Source organism: Leopardus geoffroyi, chromosome C2 (assembly GCF_018350155.1).
Source record: "Leopardus geoffroyi isolate Oge1 chromosome C2, O.geoffroyi_Oge1_pat1.0, whole genome shotgun sequence".
Taxonomy (NCBI): Eukaryota; Metazoa; Chordata; class Mammalia; order Carnivora; family Felidae; genus Leopardus; species Leopardus geoffroyi.
This window is the reverse complement of record NC_059333.1, coordinates 44,108,143-44,115,192: the sequence shown is the minus strand read 5'-3', so window position 1 is coordinate 44,115,192 and position 7,050 is coordinate 44,108,143. Positions and strand designations below refer to the sequence as shown.

At 36.5% G+C, this 7,050-nt stretch overlaps 1 non-coding gene across 1 annotated transcript; it reads left to right on the top strand.

The window, feature by feature from the left end:
- The first annotated feature begins 5,594 nt into the window (after positions 1–5,594).
- On the top strand, positions 5,595–5,701 carry LOC123576221. Its single transcript, XR_006701242.1, has one exon. It is a non-coding gene; the product is annotated as a U6 spliceosomal RNA (small nuclear RNA).
- Positions 5,702–7,050: the final 1,349 nt, after the last annotated feature.

Genomic DNA, 7,050 nt, shown 5'->3' with positions numbered 1-7,050 from the left:
GGTGGAGTAGCTGGACACTCATTTTTGTGGTGCTTGATCACCAACCACTTCTCATGCTGTGACTGTTGTACTAAGCAATTTCAATTAAAATTAATTAAGGGAGTTGGGGCACCTGGGTGGCTCAGTCAGTTAGGCGTCTGACTTTGGCTCAGGTCATGATCTCGTGGTTTGTGGGATTGAGCCCTCGTCTGGCTCTCCTGACTGCTCAGAGCCCGGAACCTGCTTCAGATTCTGTGTCTCCCTCTCTCTCTGCCCCTCCCCTACTCACGCTCTGTCTCTTTCTTAAAATTACACGTTAAAAAAAAAATCTAAAAATTGTTAAGGGAGTACCAGGAGATGACTCCGGAGCTCACCTGGATGAATGATGTCCTGGCAGATGTTTAACAACTAACTCTCTGGAAAGAAAGAAAATGAAAGCCCTGCTTTACAGCATTTTCCGATTGCTGTAGTGAAATATTCCAACCACGGCTGGTTTCAAGCTAGCAATGTTGTGTAACTAAACAGGAATTGGGAAGAGAGGTGTAGAGCAGGCTCTGATGAACAGGTTGTAGAACCTCCACTGGCACACCACTGCCTTGATGCCAAGGATATTCCTCCCTGCCTTGCTGGGTGGCAGCAGCTGCACTTCCTCCTGATGATCAGTCAGTCATCTGCCAGGGTGATGTCTCCTTTCCTTGCCTGCTGGTCCTTTGGCACAGAGTTTGATTAATTGGGTGGCAGCCATCGTGTAAAGTTTAATTCTTGTTCTGTCCACCGATGGAGAGATTTCCCTCTTGGAAACGGAATCTTTAAATCTTCTCAGTTCAGAATGCAAGGACAAGAGGCACCACCACCATCCCCTCCCCGCAGCCGACAGTGCATCACAAGGAGTAATGGTGAGCAGGACCTCTTCCACTTTAATCCCTCAGTTACCTTGTATTCTACCTTTTGGGGACACAGCACCATAAAGTTGCCATTGGTGATGGCAACAGATCCTCTCAAAGAATCATCTCCAAGCTGGCACCACAGCAGTGACTTCAAAGGCTCTTTTATTGCTCTCTCAGACTGTCAGCTTCTTAAAGATATGGCATGTGGTAAAAGTAGATCCCATACTCATGTATGTACAAAGTTTCCTTGCTCTATAGTTGTGCTATGCAACATGCCTTGTCAGTAGATGAAGTACTCCGTAAGATCTCAGATGATTGTATTGTCAGAAATGGGGGAAGGAAAGTCAAATCCATACCTAGAATGCATTAATATCAGTCAAAATGAATCACTGCCCCTTCAGTGTGGAAAGGATCCAATACAATTAACTCATTACCAAATGGCATTTGAGCTCTTTGAGAATCTGAGTGTGCAGTTTGCTGTTAGTCTCTTGTTGGCCCGTGTGACGTTAGACAGCAGTTCAGTTAGAGAAAACTTGGTGACCAGTCCATTAGGGCTATGCATATCCTCCAGTTGTGTCCCCAAAATTGCATTCATGAACGCATGTACCAGCCTGGAGTGGTCAATGACGGATGGTTGATGTAAAGTAGTTGAATCATTCTGTCTACTTGGCTGTTCTGTGGCTCTTGTATGATAGATGCTCTCCGGTGGTGAGAAAAAGATTTTGCACTTTGTTGAAAGAACAATTAAGTTTAGATATATTCCTGCATTAAAAAGCCAACAGTCAAGCTGTTTTTCAAACTTCAGGGCCCAAAGTACTAACAACTGGAAGCATCTCTCCAAATTAAGTGTGTCAAATAAACCTCTATTACAAATTAAGGATATTTCTGCTAGAAAATATTAAAATTATTTTTATAATTTTGTTTCTGAAATCAGTTGATTCCAAGTAAAGTTACATTCACATATTCATTAACTTTATGGTCACCCTTTGTATATTCAGAAATTGTCTCAAAGTAGGAACAAAATTAAAATTGGTTTTCAAATATACTAATGTGCTTAAAAATGGAAGTAATGCTTATGTGATGTTATTTTTTGTAGTCCTTTTATATTTTACATTATTTTGGTTGTTAAACTACAAGTGTGTGTGTTCTGGAGAATATAATTTATTTTTCAAGTCTCAAACAGTTTTTTTGTTTTTAATTATTGTTTGTTTTAGAAGGACCTCAGTAGCCAGCTCAGATGCCCTCTGCCCTGTGTGACTCATGAGCAAATCCTCCTGTTTGCAGTGATCATTACCTTCTCTCCAATTTATTCTTTTCCTCTCATTAATTATTCACACTTTTTTTGTTAACAACAAAAGGTTTTCTACCTTTTAACTTTTCAGGATTTTGTTTTCCATGGAATGTTAAATATATTGTAATGGAAGCTTGACTTGGCAAATTTACATAAATCTGAATTTTTCTTTACAAAAATACTCTTACAAATTCCAAAAAAGTGAACTCTAATATATTGGAGAATAATTAATTGTAGTATTCTACTGTTTTCTGAAGTCAGTCACTCCTTATTTACTACTCTTGAGGTTTCTCTATTGGTGAGAATAAATGTACTCAAAAGTGGGAAGATTTGCTGCAAACATTGAGTGGGTTTGAGCCCAATTTTTTCTTCCTTTGACTTATCATCTGTTGGTGCCTTTATGATGTAGGTTTCTTGATAGAATTCCTCTGGATGACCTATAGCATATGTGAAGATTTTCACATATATTATAAAACTCCCCATAAAACTGTCTCCAACACTATAAACTACATATTACTCATGTTCTGAAAATGCAAAGATGAATAGGACTATTATATAGGAAGAGTTTACTTTGGGGATCAATAGCAATGACAAAAATATAAAATGCACAACCAGTGTACTTCAAATAGCAGTTTGTATGGTTAATCAGCAACATCAAAATAGACAAATTAAATCATTGGGAATTATGACTCTGTCTTCGCCATGGTCAGATGCCATGATATATATGAATATATATATTCACAATTTATATATAAATATATATTCACAAACACATATATATGTGTTATACACACGCACACACACACATACATATAATCCAAATCCCCTGTAGAGTTTTATGGTGTTTTTGATGACTGGAATAAGGAAAAATTTATCCTTTTGAAGACCACACTTGTTTGGCTATAATTAGAACTTATGTTCTTTCATGGAAAAAAGAAAGTTTTTGTCTTTCAATTGTTTGGGTACTAAAAGATAAAAAGGTTAAAAATAGTGTAGACTAGTAATGGAAAAAAAGAATAGTGTTTTAATCTAGCAAGATTCATCCTGTGGATGATTAATAAAAGGCATGTATGTCCTTAACTATTACTCCGTACCCATGCCACGAGAAACTGGTAGCATTAAAATCTTGCACTGACAACAGAAGAATCTATTGATTATAGCTAGTACAAGAACTAGAGCTTTTCATATACATTGATGTAGAGCTTTGCAGTTATAAAACAAAATTTAACCAGGAGCAACATGCTACAAACTCTTCGAAAGGACAAAAGAGGAGTATGTGGGTAGATAGAAATATCATCTTTTATGCAAATCATATTATATCCATTAGACTATTTTAAATTGTAGGTAATTATTTCAATTATTATATTTCAATTTTTTTATTTTTTTGTTTATTTTTGAGACAGAGAGAGAGAGAGCGAGCACGAACGGGATAGGGACAGAGACAGGGAGACACAGAATCGGAAGCAGGGTCCTGGCTCTGCACTGTCAACAGAGCCCAACGCGGCTCAAACTCATGAACCGCAAGATCATCACCTCAGTCAAAATCGGACACTAAAATGACTGAGCCACCTAGGCACCCGTATTTCAATTAATTTTCACATACAGAATTTTTTTTTTGGAATAGCATTGTTTTGCCATTTATTCATATATTTCTTCTATACTCAAAATAAACTCAAAATATAGTTATTCGGTATCTTTCATATATGTAAAACCATGAATTGTATTCTGAGAGGGCTACAAAAGTGAAAAAACTCAGTTCTGTTACTTGTAATGCTTATATGAGAGTCGAAATTAAACAACAGACTGAATTGATAGTAATACAAACCCAAACGTGATATATATTGATAGTAATACAAACCCAAACGTGATATATATTGTGAATGAAAAACCAGAGGAAGTTGAAAAGGGAGAATTACTCAAGAAGGAGGTAAATAATGAAACCATAAGTGAAGAAAAGGGGATTTAATCTCGTCACTAAATAATGGACTTATTTTGTCCACTGTAAAGATGTTCTAAGACAAGAACACATGAGTAAATACATGAAAATGGGAAAATGTGTTAATACCCCTACTCCTAGCAGCAGCTATGAACGCCTGCTGTTCTAGAATCAACAAGTTTCTCATAATTTGTCTGGAGTATGAGTAATGGGCAAATTAAAAAAAAAAAAGGTAAATCATGGTTGAACTCTGGAAACAAGAGGGGGAGATCAGTTAATACTACGTTAAGGATTTATCTTTACTTAGTAAGCCTTGCACAGTTACTGAAATATTTTGAAGACCAAAAAAAAACGTTCCATTACATGCCACAAATATGTATTAAAAAATCAGCATGTTGTATATTCTACTGTTCTTTTCTTTCCCTGATGATGTATAGGGTCTAAAAGTAACCTTCTCCATAAGAAAATCTTACAATCATAGTAATGCTAATAGATGTCACAGACAACCATAATATATGACGCAAGATTAGAAGTCTCATAAGAGAAGCACAAAGATACTCAAGTGGAAGAATCAGAAAAAGCCGTTTGAAGGATATATCTTTGAGATACATGCTTGTGGATTTTAAAAGTTGGGAGGTAGAGACAGGTGGTACATTTCAGGTCTGGATAAAAAAAAATCTGTAAAAACTAGCAGGGGGATAACTTTTTGGTATGACCTTAGGTGACAGTTAATGGCTCTATAGTTAGCCCGGAGGTTCCATGCAGAGTAGGAGAAGGCAGCAAATTTGTAAATAGGGGTGTAGCCATAGTGTAGATTTCTTTGGAGGGGATTTGGATTCAACTCTATTACTATGAAACGAGAAGTCACTGATAGTTGGGCAATGACAAAACAATCTGTAATCATAAAAGTCTAATGAGCAACCAAAGAGTAAATTAGAGTTTAAAAAAATTCTCTTTGATAATGATAAAGCTGATAATGATAATGATAATGAAAAGATAATGATAATGATAATGAAAATGATAAAACATTTGGTTAATCCAAAATGTAATTAACCAATAGAAAATAGTAATACCACTACTATTAGCAGAAGCTATGAACATCTGCTGAATTTTTTATGGAATTTATTTTATAAAAATAATGAAAAGAAAACCTGCTAGTACAAAGTTTAATCAGGATGTTATTATACAATGCTTTGGCAGGGGGTGGGGAAGGACAGTTTACACTGAAAATAAGATAATCCAAAATTGTAAAAAAGTAGTGCAAAGGACAAAATAAACTCTTGTAATGGACTGACAGATTAAAAAAAAATGGATGCAGTAATAAGGAGAATTACTACTATTGAGAATTAAATCAGTGATGGTAAGCAAAATCCTCCCAGAGTGTGGCAAAAAGGGAGACTAAAGATGAAAGCTAAGAGAACATGTGACCTCTACCCAAGGGAAGTGATGCAGCTCAACCAGTTTGAGGAGTAAACAATTGAAAAAGAGAAAGAAAACAACAGTGCTCCATTCAGCAGCATATATACTAAAATTGGAACAATACAGAGGACATTAGCATGGCCCCTGCACAAGGATAACATGCACATTCATGAAGTGTTCCATAGTTTTCTAGAAATAGAATTGCCATATGAGTCAGTAATTCCACTCCTAGGTATTTACCCAAAGAAAATAAAAATACCAATGCAAGAAGATACAGCACTTTTTCGTTTATTGCAGCATTTACAATAGCCAAAATTTGGAAACAGCCTAAGTGTCCATCCACAGATGAATGGATAAAGAAGACGTGAAGGGCGCCTGGGTGGCTCAGTTGGTTAAGCATCCAGCTCTTGATTTCAGCTCAGGTCATGATCTCATGGCTGTAAGATGAAGCCCGAGTCTGAGCGTGGAGTCCATGCTGAGCGTGGAGTCTGCTTGGGATTCTCTCTCTCTCTCTGCTCCTCCCATTCCTGCATGTATGTGTGCATGCTTGCTCTCTCTCTCTTTCAAAATAAATAAATAAATAAATTAATTAATTAATTAATTTTTTAAAAAGTGCATTATCTTGATGAGGACTGAGAAATGTATAGAATTGTTGAATCATTTTATTACACACCTGAAACTAATATAACACTGTATGTTAATTATTCTTGGATACAGGAAAAAAAGAAAACAACAAAACAAAACGATCAATTGTAACAGAAGGAAAAATAAGCTTAAAGAAATTTTCCTGAGATAAAGGAGAGGCTGAAATGGGGGGTGGGGGGAGGATTTACAAATATCCAGGCTAATTATCAACAAAGTATCAAAATCTAAATGGTCATTTCAAAGGACAAGGGAGGGAAAGTAACAATTTATCCACCAACTGTGTCTTCATTCAAGTTCTCTTTGGGGTGTGGAAACAAGTCAAAAAGGATGTTTTTAAGATATGTTTATGTTTTTAACATATAAAAGGGCTTCAGAAAACATTCTTCACACAAATAAACAGGTAAGTTCTTTGAAGACACAGACAGTATCTATCTTATTTATCACTTTATTACCAGCAATTAGTAAGGAGGCTAATAAATAATGGCTCTCTCCCCTTTATTATATGCTTCTGAGGTTTTCTATTGGCTACCCTGTATTCTGTGGCAATAGACAGCTGACACAAAGTGAATACGTAATGTTTGGGGTGGTGATACTTCCCAGGGAGAAAACGTGGCAGGGCAACAGGGACAAGAGAATGCTGGGAGCTGGGGAAGGGTTATTTTGTAGAGAGCAACCAGGGAAAGTGAGAGAGGCGAAGTGACATTTGAGCAGAAATATGAAGAAAGTGAGAATTCCAACCAAGATAGATTAAATGTTCCCCTCAGCTTGACTAAATATTAGAGAGGCTTCTCCTTGCCTCTAAGCCCCTGAACTGCCTTTTCTTAGAGCATACACTTCAGAAAACTTGGAATTGTGGATCCTTTCATTGCCTCTTTGAGATGGAAATCTTAAAA